Source organism: Amblyomma mixtum, chromosome 6 (genome assembly GCF_055824585.1).
Source record: "Amblyomma mixtum isolate Tamu chromosome 6, ASM5582458v1, whole genome shotgun sequence".
NCBI lineage: Eukaryota > Metazoa > Arthropoda > Arachnida > Ixodida > Ixodidae > Amblyomma > Amblyomma mixtum.
Genome location: NC_143017.1, coordinates 69,992,440 through 70,016,339, shown reverse-complemented (window position 1 = coordinate 70,016,339; position 23,900 = coordinate 69,992,440).

The following is a 23,900-nucleotide window of genomic DNA, read 5'->3' as shown; positions in this document are numbered from 1 at the left end:
ATGCATTTCGGAATGCCTTGTTCACGTTGCGATCATAACCTGCTTGCCAACCAAATTTGCCCGACTGCAAAAATCCTGGCTAGAAACAGTTGCAAAATGACGAGAGGAGCCATCAAAGCAAAGAAATTAGCGGGTGTAGGTGACTCGCGAGTCATCACACCATCCATTTTTATTTATTTTTTTTAACGAAATCCCATTTCTCGATGTGCGAAGCTGAAGTGATATAAAGGTTTCGCTGTCCATATCATATCCACTTTGTGATTGGTGATGTGGTTCTTGTTTTTTATGCTTATTGCGGCAAGCGTCTGAAGAAAACTTATTTGTGTGCCAGACTTTGTCTGCGTCCGTTCTTCTCTGCTCTCTGTTTGGTTTGGTTTGGTTTATGGGGTGTAACGTCCCAAAGCGACTAAGGCTATGAGAGACGCCGTAGTGGAGGGCTCCGGAAATTTCGACCACCTGGGGGTCTTTAACGAGCACTGACATCGCACAGTACACGGGCCTCGAATTTCTCCTCCAAAGAAATCCAGCCGCCGCGGCCGGGATCGAACCCGCGTCTTTCGGGCCAGCAGCCGAGCACCATAGCCACTAAGCCACCGCGGCGGCTCTGCTCTCTGTGTTGTTCTGGTGCGCTGTTTTGTTCATTAGGCAGGTTTTGTTTGAAGAAGTATGCATTCACGGCTTGGTCGGGTATAGCATTTAGTACGCTTCAGTTTGAAGAAGAAGCTTTTCCATAGAACGATCAAATAATGAAATGAAGCGAGCGTTCATTCATTCGCCCAAGTTAAGGGTGTAATGAATGGGACTTCTCTTTGCAGTGGCTTGGTCGAATGAAGATGTTTCTTTTTTTTTTGCGTTCGGGTGTTTCCGATTGCGACTCAAGGAAAGTATGGCGGCGATGTAAGCACATGCCCTACGGGAGGTCATTCTGCATCAGTTTTGTAAATCACTCTTTATAGACTAAAACAACTGCATTTTGATTCTGACTGTGTACAAATAAATGCCTTCTCAGTCACTAACCGCTCCTTTATGAAACCCATTACCGATGTCCTTCTTTCCAGGCTGGTCGGAATGACCCGTTTAAGATTCCCGCTCTTATGTTGAGTACCATTTCGGTCTACAGCCCGAAATGGCTGCGTTTGCGACCAATTTGAAGCATGTAAGACAGCCTGGTTTTCTCTGCGTGACTTTTCATGTGGGTGAAGTTAAGACATTCGAAGTGAAATGTGTTCTCACAGTACTTCGTTTTTCATACGCTCCTCAAAATGGAATGAAAATAGTCTGTGACAGATGAGACAGAACTCAAAGAACCAGATTTGCTAGTCGTAAATGCTAAAAGCATCAGTACAGTTTAATGACAGATTTACAGATGGAACCATTTTTATGCCTTTACCTACGAGAGAAATTTTCGGATCACCAATCCATTATAATTCTCGAACATGTAATCAAGATAAGTTATAGTACGCGAACTTCCATGTTCCTTTTCGGATATTCCATGGAAATTACAAGCATCCCAAGTGAGTTTTTGAATGCCCCTGACAATGTAGTTGATCGCAGCGTAGCTGTAACATGTGGATAAAGTAACATGTGGATAAAATACCATCACAGTAGAGAGCACGCTTTTCACGTAGTATTACCACTTGCCGGAAGTTGTCTGCTGTGAAGATTGGGAGAGTGAGTGAGTATTTTGTGCAGCAGACAAGCTCTGTTTCAAAAGTTTGGCCGAGGGATTAAAAAGAACGCTTAGGAGAGAGCAGCCTGTCGCTGTTTAAAAACTGCGTATATTTCCTACGCTGTAATCAAGCCGCGCCGAAAATTCAGTTCTTTTTTTAAAGGCAAAGGAACAAAGAACCAGGCAGATATGTTCAGAACGAGCGAAACTCAGGCGAAAGGGAGAGAAGTCAACGATTTGCATACATTTCCGGGTGGCTTTATCGCATCTGCAGGTCCGCCTCTCCGACAATTTTCTGGTTTCTCTTTTGCGAAGGCTGGCACAAATAGAGAATGCTGTTGTTAGCGAACAACTTCGCAACGCACGCCTCTAGCGGCCATTTACCGCAGCTTGGTGCGCTAAGCGCTAAGCGAACGAGCGAGTTTTAATTACTGAACGGTCCTTAACGCAGTTACGGACGAAATATATTGAGAACAGCGTGCGCACTCTTAGTCTACAAATGCCTGAAAGGCACATACTGGGTCTTTTGAAAGTGGGAAGTCTGAACTCACTCGCGTTACTTTTAAAACCAGACAACATGCTTCCGATAGCAACGGCATCAAAGGTATCATATGATTACTTTGTTCTTCTCTCTGTGCCCTATTATTTTCCATACATTTTCCTTCACGCAGCCCAAGAGTTCATAAGTCAGCCGAATCATTAAATTGTTACGGTGCGGACTGAGGACCTTTCGTTTCATTGATACCAAACGAAAGCACGCAGTCATAATTGAGACAAGAATAGATGGGTCGGAAGCTGAAGAAACGAACGTCTGTTAAGAGTCCCAAAAAAATTTCTTCGAAATGGGCTCGTGCCGAAGTCCAAAGAGAAAGAGACAAGTCAAGAGAGATTGTATAGTAACGGTGATTTACTTACTCTCAAGGCGGGTGGATTGCGGTGATGGCCTTAATGGTCACAGACGCGTCAGATAGCTTCTTTCTGAAAAGGCAGGCCTTGACTCTTGCTTGTATGACCTGCCCTGCCTGGTTCTTCGTTGCTTTCAAGCGCTCCAGATTTTCCACCTCAAACAGGGGGTGGGGAGGCGAACCTGCGGGTCATCTCATGTATCGTCTTCACTGCTGAGGTGTCCGCTGGACATCGTCGATTTGTCGGGAATGGACTTTCACAGGTTTTCTCGTCCTTCCTATAAGAGGTGCCATACACGCGCCTTCTCACTCCCGGCGGAGCCGTGGCATTGTCTCTCCATCATACGGCATCCGCGAACCAAGGGGGGACAAATGGTTGATTTAAGCTTAGTGGCTTAGCATTAGCGGCCGAGAATTGCGGAGCAGCAGAAGGCCTCGGTAACACCACCTCATAGTTGTTGGCAGCTGGGCAGAGAACAGAGGCGGTGGCTTAGCTCCCATTCCGGCATGTCGTCCTCGAAGCAAAGCGCTCAAAGTAACGACGCAGCGTGATCCGCAAAGCCGTGAGCGCCTGCAGCATGGCATGGCTGCCCATGTTACTCGGTCTAGTGGCTCGGTCGACGAATTCGAAGCCCCCTGTATGACTGTCTGTCGTCCCTGTCCGACCCACCACGGCCTGCCGAAAGACATAACCGCCCATAACCGCCGATAAGTGAGTCATTGCAGATAATTTATTGATCTTAGAAGTAAGGATGCAGTATTGTCGTGGTGCTTTGGCTCTGAAGTCATTTCAGTCTCCGCAAATTTTAGGCATGTGTTCGCAAAGTCATTTTCACTATTACTCTTTGATAAGGGTGAGGCGAGATTGCACAAGGTTATTAGGGGATAGTTGAAGTCACCGAACAGAACCATAGCTAACTGGTGATGTATGTTCGCTACAAAAAGAAGTACATCGTGAACTTCGACAACAGAAGAAATTACCTATGGCGGCTACCTTACACTTATCGGTTAACTTTGACAGGTCTGACAGTTCAATACGACTATTTTCGATGTTGCTGTTTTCGTCAGTTATAACATTTAGTACGAAATTTTGCACATCCACGGAAAAAATTAAGCTTTAGTACGCGTATTTTGTGCTGGAAAACTAACACAATGTATTTCTTAAGACCTTAAGATACTGTTTAGGCGGGAAAATATTTCATTTCATTGAAAACAACTAAGGTGCGCAGGGGTTAATGGAACTTGCTCTACAAGGGTATGTTTTTAGCCTTTAAATATTTTGCTTTAAAAACTGTGAGCGGTCCGCTGAGCTGGATTGTACAGCAATGCGGACATTATGTACAGTCTTGGCTAAACAAGGCTTTTCTCTTCATCCCCATCACAGAGCCATTACGGCACTACTAAAGACCGAAAGACCTTGAAATGCCAGCAGAAGGTACCTTCTGGATGTAGAGAAGCTTCGTGCTTGACTTCAGTTTTGAATGATTTACTACGTAGAACATTCTACAAACATTAATTGCACTGCAGGTGAATACCATGGCCTTGCGACTGCACCTGATATGGAATAATAATTGAACGAATAATTACCTAAATTTCAAAATATTTAGGGGGCGAGACTAGGTTGCCAAAATTGATTGCCATGGACATCGAAGGTTAGTTTTGTTTTTAAATTTTCTTAATCGGCAATGTGGTTGGAAATATCGAACGTCAAAAGGTTAATTTAAAAGCTCGTCGAACTGGCTTTCTTGCATTGCATTTTTATAAAATTGCTTCTCTCGCACTTCTCAACAATCAAATACAGGCGCAGTTGGTGTATTTGACGACATAGAAGAAGTAAACTTGAATTCGGCGACGATAAAACAGCAGAGACGCCATTTCATAATCAGATAATTCGTGAGAACTATCTAAGCAAGCTTTCAAGCTCGTATTTTTGACGTCCGTTATTTTGAACCACACTGGCCATTAAGAAAATGTAACAACTGGGTTCACCTTCGATGTTCATGGCCATTAATTCCGCAATATAATCTTGCCTCTAACGATAAAAAAACCATTTATTAGACATTTTCAGTTACTTGACCATCTAATTATTCTTCAGTATGAGGTACATAATGTCTACCTAGGTGTAGAATCCTGCTCAACACACCGCACTGCGCCGCACTAAAAGAGAGCAGAACTGTTAGCCCCACCGTTTCCTTTCTGTGTCTTTCCTTTCGCTAGTAATAATAAATTAGGAAGCCAGCGCCAGCACGACCAACTAAACACTTTAACCTTCAGCGCGCCCCGCCGCGGTGGCTCAGTGGTTACGCCGTTCGGCTGCTGGCCCGAATTACGCGAGTTAGATCCCGGCCATGGAGGCCAGATTTCGGTGAAGGCGAAATTCTAGAGGCCCGTGTACTGTGCGATGTCAGTGCACGTTAAAGAACGCTAGGTGGTGGAAATTTCCGGAGCCCTTCACTACGGCGTCTCTCATAACCTGAGTCGCTTTGGGACGTTAAACCCCAATAAACAAACAAATAAACAAACTAACCTTCAGCGCAGCAGATGACTGTAATGGTGATGGAAACATTCCAAGAATTTAGCGCACAGGACGGGACGGGGAGAAGGGAGACGACAACTTCTCGTCCCGTCTTGTGCGCTATATTCTTGGAATGCAAAACCAACTGGCCCAACTTCATTGATCGATGGAAACATTTATTGGCTTCAATTAACTGTTGTTTGCCCCGTACGGGTGGGGCCCTCAGTGCAGGATTCCTGCAGCAGCTACCTCCAGCTAGGCCTCATACACCAGCTTGCTCTGGTTATCCAGGTTCGAGCAGGAGAGCAGGGCTACCAATTGGGCGGGGCTGATAACAGGCCGGACAGCCCGATTCTGTTGCCACGCCCAAATAAGTATGAAATAGGGAACAGTTACAGTTTGCCCTATGTTAGGGCAGAGTGTGGAGTCTAGTTTTTGTAGGAAGCTAATGAGTATTCCATTTCATCGCCGCCAAAATCCACCGCAACCGGAGGAGCTCAGAGGCTACGACAGTATCGTCATGAAATGAGCGCTTGCTTACCAGAACGTCGTGAGCGCTTGGCACGGCGAAGGCGATTAGATTAGGTTCTCAACGATTAACCGCTTCGCTTTTTCTTGTCGGACGTTTATTGATCGCATTCCCTACGTGCAACTCTGTTACAGCGCACCGTGTTCTTGTACAACCCGCCTCACGCTTGTGTTATGTAATAAAAACATTTTCTGCTTGTTTAGGACTCGGCGCACCCGGTAGAGAGGCCAGATGCCATAAGTCAGACCAGGGTGTCTCAAAAACCTGCAATAGATGTAGACCTACTGAATTCAAAGCAGTCAAAAAATTGCTCTTCCGTGATGCCGTGATTCTCTGACGATAAAAAATCTCCATTTGAGTTACAAATATGCAAAGAGCAACGAGTGTTTTAAGATTATAGCATATCTAAGAGGGAAATGTTAACTGCACCTAAGGACTTTACTTTGCAGCGATGCGGAGATGTGCGTTTCGGCTCTATATTTCTGCTGCATTGCCAACAAAATTGTCGTAGTACCAACAAAGTTTTCGCGCAGTACTGTTCGGGACACTTACTCTCCTCAATTCTTGCGATGGAAGCGCTAACTTTGACAGAACGAGACAAGGAGGGCGAACAGAACAACGAAACAGAAGAAGCTCTTACTTTCAAGTGTTATATTTTTCAGGCGGGAAAAAGTTTTGTAGGAATGGGGTGGGGTAGGTACATTCATCTGTCGTTGTTTTGATATCGTATAGACGTGTTCTTTCCTGTTGTGTTTAAAAGGTGAGCTGCTCACATAATCTTTTTCATTCATTCATTTTTCACTCACTTTCTTGTATTTCAATTTTCCAAGTGCGTTTGTTTCGTTCAACATCGGTTTGCATATTTACTGTCCGTCCTTGTTTTCTAGGCGACATTTATTGATATTCATTGCCTGGTTCCCGGGATGGGTAGTATCGCCGCACGCACGCTTGTGCTTGTTCAGCCTCTTATTTAAGCATCTGCCAGTTTGTCCCATGTATACCTTCTTGCATGTCAATGACTCAATGGGATCTTGTAGACAACACCTTGCACGCAGTCTACATGTGGTTTCTTGTGCTTGTCGCCACACGTCCTTCTTCCGGCTTGGGTCATCACTGGAGTTAAGCTTATTTCAGAGCCCTCTCATTTTTGTGGGACGCAGTGCAGCAGTCTCCTTCTGAACGTCCGTAAACTTCCTTTTCCACAAACGCAAACTACCAAGCAGTGCAGCGCAAAACATTTCCTTAATTCAAATTCTGATTCAGAATCTTGTCCTATTGGTCCGCAACCGCTGAGGTGTTTCATGAAACGTGATTTCTTGTTCTGGTGATAAATGAGTCAAAAACTGTGAGAATCGTCTTTTCTTGGGCTAGTTGGTTTGTTCATGCTGTAGGTGTAAGCAGCGCACACGAAACAAGGACGGACAGAGAGGGGAACGAAACACAGCACTGACTTTCAACTGAGCTTTATTGGGAAAATTAAGCGACTTTTATACGAAGAATTTTTTAACATGTGACTCAGAAGATGTCAAAACGTCCTACTACATGTGCATCCAAAATCACTAATACTCTAGATAAACCTTCATAAAGAACGTGATTGAAAACACTGAGCAATCCTGAGAAGACATGAGAGGTCAATCAGATGAAACGGGTTAGATTAGTGCAAGGCCCACCTTTTTTCTTAAGACACGTGCCGCATAAAACCATCTAAAGGGTGTCCTGATCAACAACGGTGAAGAAACAACAATGGAAAACCCTGTCAAAAAAATTCTGATACGAAAATGCAAAAGCAGGGTGAAGCTGTATATGGGTTCCAGTTGTCAAAAAGTAAAAGAAAATAAAATGACAAAAGACAGGATTGAAACGGCATAAAAACGCATTAACTAAAACAGCATAAAACCCATATTATCCCTCCCGTTAAAGAGTGTCCAACTTTACGGATGCGCGCCTGCGGCCTGCAAGAATCCAAGTTCTTTATCCAGGAGCACTATGGACGCAGCGCAGACGCACATGTCCCCTTTCTGTTCGATGGCTTTTGCCTCGATAATCTCCCTCGTGGTCTGATCGCTGCTTCTGCCTAAAATCGTAGTGTCCTGGAACCGTGGTATGCACTTATTGCATTCGCTGCAGTGCACAGCGAGATTTCCTTCTATGTTTCTCTTGCTGCGCAAGAGAGAGAAACATACGAGCTTTTTTCCAACAAAGCTTAGTTGAAAGTCAGCGCTGTGTTTCGTTCCCTGTTCTGTCCGTCCTTGTTTCGTGTGCGCTGCTAATACCTACAGCAAAAACTGTGAACCATGAATTCATAACAGTACGCCTTTTCAATCGGTGCCAGTGGTGCACCCAAAATTCCATAGACGTTATTTAAAAAGTGCGGAAAAAATGATGAGATGGGGGCAGGGGTAGCTGTAGAAGCGGGATTTGGCGGCACTAAAACCAGAAAATGTACAGTTTATGAGATAAAATTGAGCTAAGGATTTTGTATCAAGAAAAAATTATTGGCAAGGTAACGCATTAGCAAACAGCAAGGCATGAATACAATTCATCACCACCATGCTTTTATTCTTTTATACATATCCTTCTGCTGCCTGCGACATAAGCAGAGATTTATGAAGCAGTAGCCATGGAATGCAATCATGCGATCTCGAAAACCCTCCAGCTTAGGCAAAACAAATTGAGGGAGGCCAAGCGTCTGTTACCGTCCATTTATCTTTCTGACCTCTCTGATCTCACTCGAGAGTGCTTCTGTTGGTGTTCCCCGCCAACTGAGAAAAGCTAGGGCGATATCAATTTTATTCCTTTTTCGCAATATCTCGAAAAGCCGTCATTTTTTATGTGTAGCTGTTGTATGTTTAGTACCGAACCTTACCACTTAAGTTGTTTTTTTACCACTGAATCGCCCAGAATAGAAGCGCTTTACATTGTGCGTGGGTGGCTTCAGTGAGAGATGATTTGTTCAGTGGCGGTCTTTAAGTGAGCAGCGGTTCAGTGGTGCACATTTTTTCGGGGCAGATCGTTCCAGCTTTCGGTCGTTTGAACCACAAAACACAGGATATCCTTCCCTCCTTTCTTGCAAATGAATGTACTGACTATATTCCGGCTGACGTGTTTCGCATCATTTTGTCAAAGTATGTTCATTGGCTTTGTATATGGCCCTATAGCACTCAATCAGGGCACATTCTGCACAGCTGAATGAGGCTACTATCAAAAGGCATGCACCTTTAGTCTTGTTACAACTTCTTCCTCCCTCCCACCATGCCAGAGATGCACCATCCCTTAGTTCGTTATTTCAGTTTTTCTATTGCATCTGAATTTTTTTTTCTACTGGGATCACCTTGACAGACAGCAAAAGTGTGATTTGCAAAATAAATTGCATTTGCCAGTCAGCGCCTTATTTGTCCTTTTTTTGGGCATCATCGTTGTCTCGCAGTGTTGAAACGATGAAACTCGACCAGCTAGCTCACGCAGACACCCTTGCGAAATAAGCCACCAGCTGAGTACACCTGCAGCCTGATACGACCTATGTTAGCATATGTCTTCGGGCCCAAGGTTTTGAGTTTTTCTGCTGCTGCTTCTAGCCTTCCTTCTTATTATGTTCTCCGGGGACTTACATGCGGAATGAGTGCTGGTGTCCTCGCAAGATCTTGACTGATTTTTTTAAGTATTTCAGCCTTTTGTGCTAAAGAAAATAAAACTGAAAAAATAGAGGAGAAAAGCTAAATCCTTTGTTTCAGACAATGGTTAGGCCCCTGCACAATGGCGCCTTCGAATTCTCGACGATGAGAAAGAATCGAACGGAGTGAGGAAAATGAACAAGAAAAAAATGTGACATACAGCAATTTCTGAATTCATTTCTACTATAACGACAACCTTTTTCGATGACAAGAATGTGACTGTGCGCAAGTTATTTCGTCCTTACCTATAAATAGTACTGCTGTGCACGAGCCTGTTTGCATATTTTATAATATCATCACGAGAGGCATGCGTTGTCACGGCGTTTCTCTTCCCGCAGGCTCTTCTCCAGTGTTCTTTATTTCTTCCTCTAGTTTTCGACACCATTAAGGAAATGAGTCCGCCATGCAGTGACGCCTTCCTCCAGAGCACCGAGGATGAGAAGTGAAGGGCAGAAAACTTTCCGCCAGACAATCCGAAGGGGATGAAAAAAAGCGAATACATTCTCGCTTCGACATCGCTCATTCTGGCACGCGCCATCAGAGAAGATTTTCGAAAGCTCAGTTTTCTTCTTCTTCCCCTTTCATATTTTTCCTTGAGATCATGCAGTCGCATTTGTGTTAGCTTTAGTTCCTTTCTTACTTTTGGTGTAATGTGCACTTTCAATCTATTTTAGTAATCTCTGAATCCAACAGCTCCAGCACATGGAAAGACCTTTTTTTGACGCTAGAAAAATTCACTCGTACCAGGCACGGACAAAAAAAACATGAAAATTGGCTTTTTCGAAACAAAGCACCGAATCGATGTGTCGCATAAGAAGTTCATGGGCTTTGAGTAAAAATGTTACCTTACTTTATCGTGTGCAGGGCAGTGCATGAACTTCTAGCCTTACTAGGGACCGACAAAGAACTACAGAAAATTAAACAAAAACAGTCTACTCTACCTACTCTATTTGTAAGATTGCCTCTGCATATTCTTCTCTTTTAGCGTGCAGACTCTGATTTACTATTTCGCGTAGTTTTCCAGCTTTCTGTCAGTATGTGCCAACCAACCTACGACACTTGCCCATGTACGCAGATCATTTCCATTTCGAACAGAACACTTTTTATTCCTGAGTTTTGAACTTCTACGAAACTGCTGCCATTTAGGAGCTGTAAAAAATACTACGGTGGCATCGGCTACTTACTTTTAAACGCTGAGAGCGTCATAGAGGCGCCAAAGCAAGGCGCAGAAATAGCCAAGGGCCCAAAAAAATTGCCTTTATATTTTTTGTAGCCTACTGCACTTCGCATAAAAAAAAATGCCGGGGAGCTGCACAACAACTTCTAAAAATTGTTGTGATGTCCAAAGTTATCCGAACATTCATCTGCGTTTCATTAGCAGTTAACTGCCTTTAGCCTCTACAACCTCTGCTCAATGACGAGCAGAAAAAAGGTTACACGTCCATTTGTTAAGCTGTACAAGCCTAACCTTCGTCAGTCTATATAATTAAATCTTCATAACAGGTACGTTATTCCTTTCCTTTGTTATATTTATCAAGCGCCTTCTGATGCCTTGTTCAAATTTTACTCCCCATTCTTACCGGACACTGTTCGTCATTTCGAGCGAGGTATTTCGTGCCGTCAAAGTTTACTTTGGTAAATAACCATTCGCTGCACTCCTATTTCATATCTATTGTCCGTATGGTCATTTTTCGCTTTTTTCGTACATTATAAGATATACATTAACATTCAAAGAAAAAAATCCGTGGTAGTTGACTCATGTCGATAGGAAAGGACAAAAAGACATCAAAGAGTAACCCCGCCAAAGCGTAAGAGCAAGTGAAAAGTATTCTAGAAACAAAAGAAAACTTTTATAATTTATATGAAACTTAAATCGAAATCAGCGCGCGTGCCGATATTTTCGAACGGTCTAGACAACCTCAAGTGTTGAATGAGCTGGTCCCAGAAACGTTGGGAATTCGTTTTCAAACATTAGTTGCTGTCAATCGCCTCTGTATTGTAAGTAATACACAGCCGAGGCATTCCCGCGCAGCCCCCGCTTTTCATCATTGGCTTTTTCACTCTAAAAGGCCTGCTTTGGTTTTGTTTTTTTTACGTGACCTTCTGACCTTGCTACAGTAGACTAGACATGAGGAACATCAAAGTAGCTTGCCGTTGTGCCAAAGCCCAAACTGCCGACGCTCCTCTGTGCTGTCACCCGCAGTTGTTGACGGCGCCCCGGGCAAAAGGGAGAGTAGACTCCATGGCACCGCTGGTGCTTTTACGAGAGCAAGAAAAAAAAAGCCTATAGAAATTGAGTGAACGCTCATTATCCAGAGCGCTTTACAAAGTTCACGCTTGCTAACGTGAGGGACAAAGCAGGTTGAGTTTTCGTTTAAACAAAACTGATTGCTGGAGCCGTTGTAGCATTTTTGGGCTGGCATATTCAACTTGGCTTTGTTGAAAAGAACTTTTGCTGAACCAAGATCTACTATCAGTACATTAATGACTTACCCAAAAATCCAGAATATTCTGCTCAGATGTAACAAACAGTCACTGAATTTTCGTGCCGAATCTTCATGGCTTGAATATTTAACGCTAAAGACGCGTATGGCTTACAGGAGAACAATTTGAAACTTTAGATGAGCAGCATGATAATACAAGTGATGGTATATAAATTGAAGCAAACTACATAAATTGTCTTGACGATAATAAGTAATGCGCAGTTCTTGTTGAACATTCTTGTTTAGCATGTGAAAGATTCGAATGACCTTTGTTCTGATTCTGTGTGAGAGTATCAAGTCATTCTTCAGCAAGGCTACCATTGGGATAGGGTATCCTCTCAGGTAACTTTGGCCTACTGTCACCGCTTTGTTAATCCGGTCCTTAAAACAACAGAAGAGCCTCAATTTTTCTTTGTGCACCGGGCTAGTGTCCTCAGCACGAAGTCAAATGTATCGGCTATACAGGCAGTATATGCAGCCGTCCTGGTAAATTACAATTTTTCTTTCAGCTGCTCTTGAACATAACGGTAATCAGCTCCATAAATGTGACACTTTCTGGAGATCTGTCCCTGTCTATAGTTTCTGATCCATGTATGTATAAGTAAGTCATCCCTGCAACACCTCGTGTCATTAGGAAACAAACTGTTGTAAAAAATACACCCGTTCCACCTGCACTGCGAGACCATCGGCGGCCATCATATTGATTGATCAGGTCACCTGACACCGGTAATCTTAGCCGAACTGAACTGCCGCCAATAGCTAAACGCACTTGCGCCAAGGAGTAACATCGTCCAAGAGCCCCTCAAGAAAGCTGCCGTTGTGTGAACTCATGTTGATGGTGCCTATGAAACTGTGGTGCAAGCACAAAACTGTCCTTACAAGCATGCAATTTAAATTTAAAGTACTGCTCTCACTTCATTGTAAAAGGACGCACAAGATGTATTTAGAGACGATTCTTAAGCCCAATCTCGTTTCAGATATGACAGTTCATTAGTTGCTGTAAGCTGTTTTATAAATTGCGTTAACACGTTTTGGCGGGCTAGTTGGTTAAGCATCTTGAAAAAACAGCGCGAACGAAGACGAGCACAAAAGACAAGGAAACGGACGACACAGCGCTGTGTCATCCGTTTCCTTGTCTTTTGTGCTCGTCTTCGTTCGCGCTGTTTTTTCAAGATGTTTTAGAAAACAATTTTTCAGCTCTAACTGCTTACTCATATCGTCTTGGAAAAAGAGAAGGGAATGCAATGATTCGGACAAAACCATCAGAAGTATTGCTTACACTTTTGGAAAAACTATTTATTAATTAAGTAACCGAGACAAGCTATGACGACTAGAAAACAACAAGCAAGTACGTGATTTCTTAACTTGCATTGGGCGCACTTTCTACTTTCATTCCAGAGCGTTTCTGATTTTCCTGGGGCGTTACATTCATGTTATAGAGTCATACAAAAATCAGTTTTCTTAATTACAAAGAATTTTCGGCGCACGCCTTGTCACAAGAAGCTTCCATAGATGGCGCCAGCTACACCAGCGATGGAGTGAACTAACGCAAAGAAAGCAACGTACCGGGGGGCCAGGCGCACCATCGTGCGCCCTAGTTATTTGGTGGAATGACACAGTTACTGACGCTCCGCCACTGTAGCCTTCCCTTCATTGTCATGAAGAGCTGTCGCCGAGTATAGACCTTTTCACGTTTGTCTTTTTGGGCGCAGCCATATTACCACGGGGATTGGCGGATTTCATATAGGCGCCTGCTGCGCGTGCGCAGTACAGTCTAGCATGCACGCGTACTCAATCAAGCTGAAAACAGTGAAAAGCTCTATAGGTGCGAAAAAGCAACAAAGGACTAGATATGTTACATCGCGGGTGCGGGCGCAATTCTAGTAGATACAGTTTTGACGTGCATCTGGTGGCCCGAAAAAAACAAGGGCAATGTTCCAACGACCAGCTAACAGCGCTAAACACTCGGAAAATGACGAGTGCGAGTGTTCTGCTAGTTAGTAAAAGCATCAAGATATCGTCCTAAGAGAAACCGACAACCAAGTGAACCAACATCGGAGGAGTGGATGCTTATTTTCCACATGATGCTAACTGGTAATCACAGTAGGAAAGAAACACGACGAATCTACGACAGTGGGTAAGTTTCTTTAAATGGCTCCCTTATCCTGATTCTCTCAGAGAGAACATTCATCTGCGCCGGGACAAGTTTTCCTCCCTGTTTTTTTACGAGAAATCATAGCATTCTCTTTCAATCTCAAAACGCGTGCTGCCTTTGTTTGCACCTTGTTCGAAACCTGAAAGATACTTAAGCAACCTTACGGCATGTGGCTCAGTCAGGCGTTCAACTGCCTGGGTGACACTGAAACAGGAAGTGAACTCAAAAAAGAGAAACCATGAAATGCAGCGCCCCTCAGGAGACCCGTTTACTTCTCGTGCTTTTGTGACGGAGTGCTGCAGGCTAAAAGAAATCTGCTGTTAGTCCTCGCGACAGTTTGAGCGATTGTATTCGCCTCTGAGCCGGCAGTTTTGTCTTCTGCTTCCTTTATTTTGCGTAAAAGGGTTCTGTTTGTTTTCACAGCTTAGACACTCCTTGCGGGCGAGACGCGCTGTTATCCATCACTGCCGGCTCTCAAGATAGAGGACGTTCATCAGTTACTCGACCGGCGGTTGCAAAGTGCACTCCGTCCCTCATCCTAGCGCGAACCAAACTCACCTTTTTTCTAGGAATACGATAGGATATTTGCTTTTATCTTACGCGGATAAAATCAGTGTTGTATTTTCATGAATTCTTAGGAACTCTAGCTGCGAAAGAAGCGTATGTTTTTCAAATTAGTTATTCATACCTTATCTTCGGTTGACACAGTTCTGAATATTTAATGAGTTTCCTCGCTGGACCTCGAGGTTGCGACCACGCCTTCTCACATGATAAAGAAGTAGTCGAGAATGTCGAAATTTTTCTCTGTGCTCATACCATCGCGCTTCTTCCACCGTGATCTGGAGCCTTGACCATGCAAACTTTGTAGGAATTACTTTTTTCTATGATGTTTTGTTGCCTTATTGCTGCTTATTTTGCATCTGCAATCATGTGTAGGTCTCCTTTTTTACACCAGGTAACATAATCCTTGGCGAAGTTGCTTTAGGTTCACAATTAAGGCTTAGATTTAAACAGTCAGCATCAATAACCTAAAGGCCGATCCTGGTTTTCGCGCTAATGAGGAGGATGAGGAGTGGGAATACTTTAATAATCACTGGTGATATTTGCCTGGTAGCGCTCGGGAACGTCTTATATGTCCTCTCCTCTGTCCCTCGTCCGTTTTTTGCTCTGACTTCTTCACAACATGCATCACTAACTAGCCCTGCAGATTGCTCTCCCGAACTACATGAGAAATGGCGAGGAAAAAGCTGCATGGGAAAGCTTTTCCAAATTTCTTCGAGAACAACAATATATACCACTTTACAAGAACGAATAAAAACAGTATTCAAACGGAAGAGTGCTAAATTCCAGCTACACTTTCCTGCCAAGTCCACGAGTAAGTGGCTGCGCAAACAGGCACTTCATGCAGCCTGCAAACGCAGTCCTTGAGCAATGTTTCTCCTTACCCAACCGCGTTCAGACGGGGCGGGGCCTCTTTTACGATCCTGCAGACGCGTGACGGGTGTCGACAATGTGACGTGCAACTGCGCTCGCAAAATTGGGCAGCCTGAAAGGCCCGGGCCGTATCTCCGGCGTCGCGCTTCAGCGGATCCCTTTAGAATCGAGAATTCTTCGCGCCGCCGAGGGGACCACGCCATGAATGAAAACGTGCAAGCTTGCGGTCATGCGAAACACGTCACATTCTCCGTGCGGGAATGCTCATTCTTTGTGCGTGGGCAGTGTGGCTCCTTGAGTACTCATTTGGGCTTGTACGCGTTCGCAGTCGCCTTCGCGATCGCGTACGTGTTCTTCTTATGCATCATTTATGTGCGTCATAACGCAGAAAACTCGACGTTGGACGTGTCGCTTTCCTCGCAACAATGTCGGCGGCAATTGTGGCAACAATTTCTACTGCTGCTATAAACGCCAACCAGCTCAGCGAAAGTTTTCGAAAGGCACGCGCGGAAAGGTCAGCATTACAGCGTAACGTCACAAAGCAATCCCGTCTGCCGCAATTTTTCTAGTCTTCGCGGGATTAACTTCATACGTAAATAAATTCAATTAAATTATGCGTCAGTAGATAAGCACCTGTTTACGGTTGAACAATAGGTACCAGGCGTGACAGGAAAGTAAAAATATGTTGAATGTCAGCCTCTAAAACACATATCTAGTATAGAAGTGGTAGCACTGTCACAGACATTGAATCTTAAGCTTCACTTTCCTTTCTAGATGCAGTGCGCCGATAATACCGAGTAGCATGCTTTGGCCGAGTAGCATGCTTTGTAAATGTGTGCACTTATCTAGAAATCTGCCAAGTACGTGGTGCGATCCATGGTACGCTTTCTATACACAGGAGGCGGAGCAGCTGCGAATATTCACAAACATGTTAGTGCTGTTTATCATGATATTATCAACATACAGAATCTGCCGAAGTGGTATGAATTCTCAGAAGGCAGTATGGATGTTCACGACCAAAGAAGGAGCGGGAAGCCAGCTGCCGTCACTGTTGATTTCGCAAAATTGAAGATGAATTTCTTTCGAATTGGCGTGATGACAAAAATAAATTGCATGAACTTGCTCCTGTACCTTCGAATTTCATGAATTTAAAAGCCGCAGCAGAAGGATTAGGGTAAAAAAGGTTTGCGCGCAAGGTTGGTACGTGCTCGAGGTGGGTAGCCAAAGTTAGTGGATCTTCAGGAAAGTAAATGGCGCAGTAACTGCCTGACTTCTTGGCGGACACCTCAACCGCACCGTGAGGGAAGGAAGAAAGATGGGAGTGAAAGAAGAAAAAAAATCTAAGAATTATTCCGAAAATACATAGCGCGAAATTTAAACGCAGCGCTGTCTGCTTTGGTGGCGCGAACGGCAGGGTCTATGGTGCGTCCGCTTATGCGTAAGAGAGGCGGGGTCCTCTCGGCAGTGGCGCTCAGCTGCTGCTTCGGCATCGCGCATCTCTGGATTCTGGCGTCGGCGACGCTGAGGTTCTGTTCGGGCAGCTCGTTTAGAAGCAGTGGCAGACAAAGAATTTCCACCTGTTGCGTCGCTCATTCTTTAGAAAGAACTGGCTGAGACTGTTTTGTATTTTAATATTGAAGCAGACGGTTTATACTAGTAAGAGAACGTTGTGAGTGGCGTGGCCGACGCGGACAATCTATCGCGCGCAGCCCTTTCACCGCGCCGCCCGCCAACGAAGCAGAGAGTGGCGCGAAAGCGAGGAGGCAGCCCGTCGATGCGCGTGGGCGCATGGTACGGTTACACCATGCCACTTTTTTTCTATACAATTGCAATTAAAAACTTGTGAACACGCCAAAAATTTCATCACATGAGCCCGAAACAGTACTCGCAACGTCTGGCTTATGGGCCAGAATGCCATAGTGACTAAGCCGCCGTGGAGGATGACGAATGGGGCCCTTTGATCACCATTTCACGGAGCAGTACGGTTACCTTTGAGGCCGCGACGATAAGGTGAACCCCCGCAGACAGTATGCAAATCTATCATCGTGCCCGCTATTCAGTCGTCAAATAGCAGCAACAGGAGAACCTTGCTGAAAAACATTTCGACACTTCTGCTACCACGGGAGAAACTGCATGTATGGGTCAAATTAGGGCGTTTAAATTTACCAGTGTTGCAGGACTGACCACGGCAACTGCAGGCTTAGCTATCTTAACCCATTTTGTTCGGTGGGCCTACTTCCAAAATCTTGTGGGTCCCTTGAAATTTTATAGAATGGGCCAACTTCGAAATTTTTGGGGTTCTTATATTTTAATATTTTGCGGTGCCCTATGATTGGTCCATAGGTGTTCACGTGGCGGAGGTCAAAAACCTCGCAATCACGCTATAAGTCGCGGGGTGTCATCATACCACTAAACTGGAGCAGTGGTGCCGCGGTTAATTGATGCGCCACTGCCCCGCGATGGCAGTTGCTGCCAACCTTGTGAGGCCAAGGTTTCTCTTCCCGAGCTCCCGTAAGACTCTTACGCAGCGCCGCGCTGGGTAGGTGGCAATTGTATTTAATTTATTTGAATTAACTGCATTGCCACGTAGATAGCTTAGCCTTGTGGACAGCTTGCCATGTGCTATGGTGGGCAGGTAGTGATGACGTCGCAAGGTCACTTAACCTCTCTCGACCAATCATTAACTGCCACCTGGTGCAGTTGGCAGTGTGCTCACAATCCGGAGAGCAGATTGCTGCCTGCCACGGTGGGCAGATTGTGATGGTGCCAAAGGTCAAGTGACCTATCTCTACCAATCAGAAAACTTTGTGACAGCGAAGCCGGAAATTTTTTCTGAGACGACTACCTAAACGCTCTCGCATTAAAATGCAGCTCCCGCCTCTAATCGTCCACCTACCTACCAATCTCCAAAGGTTTCCACCCACCTTCATCCACCTTCCAGAAGGCTACACCCACCACCCTCAAAGACACCTTTAGAAGCCTGCCCATACGAAGAGAGCATGGTGAAAGCAAATTCAAAGACGCAGATGGGTTGTCTAGCAGTTTAAGCGGTGTACAGGAGAAGTAAATGCCAGGCAGACTACTGCTAACGCATACACCACCTTATCAGTCGCATTAATTAACTGTCATTTTTTTTTAACCTCTGGCTCTTTCACCGCTTACCTCCTTCCTTTGCCGTTTGGTACAGGTCTTCACCCACTCGGAGACTGTTTCCTCCCTTTTCTTTATGAATACTTTTACCGCAACACAGAGGTACACATTGTGTTTCAAGGGCGTTTCGAAGCGTTCGGCAGCCTTTTACAATCGCCCGTCGCGCGCGACGATGGCGAAGGTTATGTGATGTGCCATGCACTGGCTGCTTGTCAAAGGTGGTTAGCTGATCGACTCAAAGAGCTACCCCTTGATTGCGAGATCTGGGTGTTCGCGCACCCTAACCGACCCCATCCGGTGACAATATGGGTAGCGCAAGACAAGCGCAGAATCTAGCTGCATGATCGCAAACATACTTTCAGCGTGTGTCTCGAGGGTGCAACTTTCTCTGTAAAAAGAGATATCAAATTCAGCTTCCGCAAAACGCACTCGCATATAGTTGACACCGGCCCCTGAAATCGGGAAATATTGTATGAAAAGGTGGTCCTTTTTCCACACATAATGAGCTGGTTCGAAACTTCTCCACCGCATGGGTGCTAGTGTAAAACTTCGCTGCGAAGGGCAATGCATTTTCGAACCAGTTTTTCATTCCAATACGGTAGCCAAGATGGCAACCGAGGTACTCATCTAGTCTCTGTTCCATTTAAAATCTCAGAAAATGGTTTTCATGTCAATTGTTATTCTTCAGTACGTTCAGAGCTTACTGTGGTCGCAAGGGGAGAACGCACTCTGGATTCAGCAGGGAAGCAATATATGTTATTGCAAATTGAAATAAATTACCATAGCGGCAATAATGCCAAGCTACTCGCTTCACAGAATACAAACTTGAGTATATGAGCCAAGCTCATGTTACGAAAAATCTGCGCCTGCAGCCGAAAGAGAGAGTGTAGAACCTCATTACTTCGCTTAACGGTGACACGGAGCAATTAGACGGCAAATATTCATAAACTGAATATTCGAAGGAGGGACAAAGTAGCTGCAAGAATCTTTCTGCAGCTTGGCCACGTGTATCTCAGCAAGAAAATAGCATAGAAAAACAATGTTAACGGTCAGCAAGAAAGACCCCTTCTCGAGGCTTATCATGATCATACCTCTGTGAGACTCCATCTACACAGAGGGTATGAGAGAAAGAAATACCAGCGGCTTATTTGCATCACTAAGAAGAATTCTCCGTGGTAAAGTCTTAACCCCGTCTATTGTTTTTGAGAACTCTCCCTGTCTTTATTCTGCATAAATTTCTCGACCAAGCACGCGCCGAGATTTCACTGTCAGGAAGCAACAAAGAGCAAGAAAGTACTTTGAGTCACTCAACAAATGACGTAGCATTTTTATTTCTTCACAACGACGCCGCACAAAGAGAAGTTGTCTTCGATTCACCGCAATCCTTTTTATTTTATTTTTTTTGTTCTCATCGAAACAAGACACGCAACAACGCATACAGATTAAAACCCGTGGAACTCTTTCTGTGGGGCTGTAATCGAGACAAAATAGACGGGTCGAAATGTAATAGTTCCTTATGCCCGGCCATGTGAGAGGTTCATTTGCTGCGTCTTCTTTTTTCTACTCTAAATGTTCTACCGATGCCGCAGTACTCATTTTATATCACCGCGTAATTTCCATCAGCGGGAATGTTTATTCTCCGAAATGAAAGGTGCCTTTTAATTGATGCGTTTCGGTTTCATTACGCTTCCCATCGCAGTCAACCGCTCCTTAGCTGGAATCTCATTAGACCCTTCATTAAGAACTATGTTTGTTGCTTAATCTTAGCAGTGATGTCCTGCTGCTTTCAAATTTATCTTTCTCTAGACATTGCTCGGTATATTTAGTCAAATTCTGCCTTTTTCGAATTTCTCTTTCCATTTTCTGAGTTAAGTTGTTATTACCGCCAAGTTCGCGGCAGTTTGTGGGAGAGGCCTTTGCCCGGCAGTGAGCGTAATCAGGCTGATGATGATGAATTAATGCTGGTAGCTAAGACGGTATGGTTCGCTTAATGCAAGGCAGTTACAGCGTGCTTTCTGCAAAAAGCTAACAGGATACAAGTCTCTTCTTCTGAATCATTTACACCATGGCCTCTGTTAAATCCAGGCTCTTTTAGCCTGTTTTGATGCGACATCACCGCGTTTCGCTTTTTAAATTTCGATCTGCAATAAGAATGCAGCCAAACACTTCCAGCCGTCTTTCGAACGCTCTTTGAGTGTCTGTATAGGGGCTATAAAGCGTTAGCAAATGCGTGATAGTGCTGCGTTATGGTGTGCGGTCACTTGGGAAGAAAGCGCTTGAAAACTAACTGAAACTACCTTTTCGCCCTTAACAAGAATTATTTCCGCTAGTATGTCAGCAGTCTTTCAAAACGATACTCGAAAAAAGATAGTCATTACTAAGAGCCGGAAATTCGTGTAGTCAGCAATATTCGAAACAACCCGACCCCTGAACTCTAGCTTTTCGGCGGTTCACTCTTAATTAGCTCTAGAAACCGCCACGGGCGGGCGCGAGTATCGACATTAAGGCTCCTCTATTTTCATAGGTGACGCCTTAACTGGCACGAAGGGCATGAATTCACAACACTGCGGACGAACGCCCGCGAGCAAGGAGCATATTTTGTTCCCCGCGTCTGCTTTCGGGCGTCTGTCACTAACAGCAGATGGCGCTGCAGTACATCTAAAACTTATACGGTTCGAATCAACTCACGCGATGCAGACTTTAAATTCATTCTGTCCAAATCAGGCCAAAGGATCCCGCGGATCGCCGCGGGATAGAAAACAGTTCGCCAAGTGCCGCACAACGTTCGCAGTTTCCCGCGTTTCGAAAGCGCCTGCGGTATGTTCGTGTTCGGCTTGTCCGTGCGTTCTCCCGACTGCTTCACAGCGTTTAGTCACGGTAATCGCGTCCGAAGTTCTGAAAAGCTTGAGCACAGTGCCAAACCTAGTACTACTAAGCCGTCATTTAGCGTTCAGCGTACAGTCGTACCAATTTATTTGCATAACTGCGCGGCATGTCACCTGGTGCACGCGTCGTCTGCTACAGAGGTTTATAAACGCTAGTAACAACGGTGCAAGTTCACTAACAAGTGTGGAACTCTGTCACTGTCAGTCTTATGGCATACGAGTACCCAGCACATTAAAGAGCATTCTAGCAGAGGTGAAACTTCGTTACAGTGGGCCATTAAGTAAGAGATAAATGGGGCAGCAATTTAACTAGGTAAAATTTACACTTGCTCTCGGCCACTTCCGCTACTCACCCAGCATAGCGAAAGCGCGCTCAGTTATTCGTTATTTGCGTTTGTCGGCAGTTTTCTGCAAGATGTCTCCACTCAACATTTCTGCATGACTAAGCTTCAGCGCCGGGAGGCCCCACTGAAAAGTTCTGTTGGCAAACTTGCACATCTCCAACATTGCCCGTCCGATACAATCCTGGTTATCACCGTGTTTTTTTTTTCCACATTTAAAGATTCTCGGTGCTAACATGGCCATTTCGCAGCCGACTGGCTTTACGCGCGCTTAATTGTATTTTGATTTCGAATGATATCATCCGCCGTCCGAATTGTAATTGAAATGAAAATAGGGTCATAGCTAAGCTCAGATGCCTTACTTCCATAATGCATGTCCTGCTGGTAGTTTCACTCCGCAGATAATGAAATTGTGGAGTATATGTGCGCATAAAAACAAGAGCGATACCTCCGAAATAAAGGGCGCCCACCGCACTGTTTCGCTCTTGGAGATACGCCGTTAGCATATTCCTTTAGGTGTGCACCGCTGACTGTATACCTGTTGCGGATGACCTAGTCAATTTTTTGCTTCGGTAGAACTCCACCCAGCAGACCCCTTAGTGGTGCTGCACTAGCTGCGAACTATAGTCCGGAATCACGGTAAATTTTAGTCATCTTTGCTACCAAAAGTCTGCTAAGCCCATGCATACGCGCCGGGTTTTCTTTATGTTTGATTGTGAGAACTCACCATAGTAGTCGAAATTTAAAGTATATTTTTGTGTTCTAGCATTGTTTTAAGACATTCGAGGCAAGTGTATGTTTTTGTTTCTGGTTTAGCTTTGATCATGGATGGATGGAAAACTTTATTAAGCAAGCGAGTTTGGACCGTGCAAGGTCTCAGGGCCACCGCACAGCCCTCACATTACGCGCATGTGTCCAGGCCATGTAGGGCCATGGCACTGTTCACGATGATTAATTTTGAATGCAAAATGGAATCTTCGGCTACAGAGCGCGCCATGCCTCAAGGTGTTTTTCGTGAACGCAATGGGTCAAAGGCTGATACTTCCAAGCATTTCACCCCAGAAGAGCCGAACACTAGGCCAGAGGGAAAGCTTGTACCCATTGGATAACCGCTGGACGCCCGGCTGCACCGGGAATCGAACCCCTTACCTCCCTCATATTAGCTTTTAGCTGCCTTCGTTAAAACTCGTCTTTTTCTTTATTGATCCTCCCAAATAAATACTGAGAAGGTCGGTGCGCCTACTGGCTTGACCGGTTTCCTTCTTCAATTTCCGCCTAGTTTCGTCTTTTTTCTAGCAGAACAGGCAGAAGCTTCCCTAAACTCGATACGTCCATTGTTTTTTGTGTGACTCATAAATCACCTTTCTGCAAAGAAAAAACCAAGCAATCTCTTCCCATTTTCCTTTGTTTCCAAAAACAAAGTTCCTAAAGCCTACATTCAAAAATGTTTGTGCAACTCCAACTGAAAACTTGGGGACACTCTTCGTAGTGGAGTATTGGGAGTAACGTCAGGATGCCGAGCAAGCGAAGCAAAAGACCACCGCCGAAATCACTTATCAGAGTATATCAGACGGTATAGAGCCGGCCAGAATTGCTAAAAGTAGTTCTTAGGAGCTGCCTTTCTATCTGCGCTTAGACTGTGCCCGTAGAGGGATGCCATCGAGAACCCTCCACACAGCTCAATCCGGATTCGTCGGGAAGAGCAACTCTCCTCGTAATGGAATTCTTCATAGAGCCTGTTTGTTCCCACGCCTTTTTCCGTCCTTTTCCTGTCCTTGCTGGTTTGCTCATATATTTTTCCATCTTGTTATTTCCGTTCATTCTCCGAAAGACGCTGCACGTAATGCCTCGGGAATAAAGCAAGAATTGGAAGCCCTAGGAGCAGTCACTTATCAATTTTCCTCTTACTCTTGTTCTTCTTGTATTATCTCTCTCTGTCTCTCTATGTTCTTCCTCTCTTCGTGCAAAGCTATCATTCCCGTCTGATAAGCTTTTTTCCAAGCCTTAATGTTTCCCGGATGCTGACTGCAGCGCATGCGGATCAATTCGGAGTCGCTTTCTGTGTTTGTTGCGTCACTGTTTGAATTCCAATCGACTTATACAAATACGTGTTCGCGCCGTGGCTTCTATACTGCGCTTTCTGAATTTCGTTGACACTTAGAC